Raw genomic sequence first — 2,411 nt, forward strand, 5'->3', positions numbered from 1 at the left:
AAAAAAAAAAAAAAAAAAAAAAAAACTACTGTTTGGTCTCCATTCCCACTGTTTAAGTGATAAATGAGCCCAGTGCTATACTCCCTAGAGCAGAGCAGGCCATGTCTCTGGACAAAGGCCAGGGAAAACACAGCAAGATTTATAAGAGCCTGAGGCAGGGTGAAGAAGAATCACAGGGTATGAGGAAAGGAGCACAGGATGAAATGGGGTACATCTTAGTAGCTCCATGTCACTGTATAGCAAAAGGGTATGGACAAGAGGGGTCTGAGGGTTTCTGAAAGAATGAATAGCCCCAATCAGATAACCTAGCTAAGAGGGTCTCCGTGGATCCCGTGTTTGGAAAGAATGAGAGCTGGTCCTGGAATCCCAGCCTGCTTTTCACATTCATCCCATTTCCTTCTGAAGAGACACAATGAAAGGAACATATTTAAAACCAAGGAGACAAATGGAGACAGGGAAGGAGGCGTCGTGTGCTGTTGAGATTAAAAGGCATGATGGTACAATTAAAGATATTTACCAGAGAAATTTGAACCCCATTACATGCTGGCGTACAGTATTTGAGGAAGAGCTGTTTTATATCATTAAAGACAAAAACCAGGTCTATAGGTAAGCTTTAAGAACAATAAACATCCTGAATTCAAGAATAAGTCTGTCAAATGAAGGGATATTGATTTTGGAGTAAGGAATATTATGTCAAACAACATTAGTTTAATTGATCTGAATTTAGTTTAAGTACTAAAAGCATTTATATACAAACAGCAAATGAAAATTAACTGCAGCTGAGCCCCTCTGCTGATTCTCAGGGGCTCCAGTTTTCAGGGGCGGGGGGGGGGGGGAAACCTGGCACTTGAGAGACCTAGTTACAGACCTGTGCTTGCTCGCTCGCTTGCTTGGAGCTGCTGGTGTTTCTTCCTCAGCACCACAATGAGAAAGGCAATGTGCTTTGTCTCAAAGTAGGAACATTTAACACTGCCCCTGACTTTTCAAAATACACAAATGCTGTTTCATGTTCTAAAGGAATTCATTTTTAAAAAAAAAAAGGCAGGGGTGAGGCCAGGAACATGTCTGCATCCAAGTTGTAGAAAGGCCCTGTCTCAAGGTGCACAGAGGGAGACAAGAGACTTTAAAACAGTGGTCTCAATCTGTGGGTCATCCCATTGGCTGTTGAATGACCCTTTCCCAGCATCACCTAAGACCATTAGAAAACACAGATACTTACATTATGATTTATAACAGTAGCAAAATCACAGTTATAAAATAGCAATGAAAATAAATTTATGTTTGAGGGTCACCACAACATGAACTATGTATTAAAAGGTTGCAGCAAACCCTCACAGCCATCCATTGGACTGAGCACAGGGTCCCCAATGAAGGAGCTAGAGAAAGGACCCAAGAAGGTGAAGCCCCATAGGAGGAACAACAATACAAACCAACGAGTACCCCCAGAGCTCCCAGGGACTAAACCACCAACCAAAGAGTGCACATGGAAGGACCCATAGCTCCAGCTGCATATGTAACAAAAAGATAGCCTTTTGGGACATCAATAAGAGGAGAGGCCTTTGGTCTTGTGAAGGCTTAGTGCCCCAGTGTAGGGGAATGCCAGAACATGGAAGCAGGAAGGGGTGGGTTGGTGAGCAAGGGGGAAAGAGAGGGAATAGGAGAGTCTCAGAGGGGAAATGAGGGAAGGGGATAAAATTTGAAATGTAAATAAAGAAAATATCTAATAAAAAAGGTTGCAGCATTAAGAAGGTTGAGAACCATGGCTCTAAAGGCTTGTCTCCACCTAAGCCCATATTAACAGTAGCTTATGTATCTATTTAAGCACCCCCACTCCTTACAGCTGCTTGTAGGCCCTGGGAATTCCTAGAAATCACCTGAGCCTGCCTGGGGGTAGGACAGTTCTCATAAACAACACAAGATTATATTAATAAAAACAAAAAAGTGTTGGAAGACCTCAAAATGCTCTAATTCCATTCTATGACAATATTCTTGTTTCCAAAGTCACAAAACAAAACAAAGACAAACAAACCTGGTGTCAGCCACAATTTTCTTTTTAAGTTCTTTCCACAAGCATCTCAGAGAAGCCATGGAGGTGACCACATTGTCTCCACAGTCATTGAGGCCTGTTTGTAAGACGAAATATGGTTCTACTGAAGGGAAAACCACAGATCCCTTTAAAAGTATGCTGGTCCCAGCCCTGGTCTTGTCACAGGACACTATAGGTAAGAGTGGGAATACTCTACCATGTGTTGGCCTCATTAGTGTAATAGTCAACGATGCTCTCACCTGGTGTTTGCAAAGCCTGATAAGAGACCCAAGGTAGTGTTCTATTCATATCTTGCCATTTGGAGTCTCTTTCCTGAGAGACGTATCACCACTGAAGGTCAAAGGGCAGTAAAGTCTTAGAACAT

This window comes from Mastomys coucha, unplaced genomic scaffold (assembly GCF_008632895.1).
Source record: "Mastomys coucha isolate ucsf_1 unplaced genomic scaffold, UCSF_Mcou_1 pScaffold6, whole genome shotgun sequence".
Classification (NCBI taxonomy): Eukaryota; Metazoa; Chordata; class Mammalia; order Rodentia; family Muridae; genus Mastomys; species Mastomys coucha.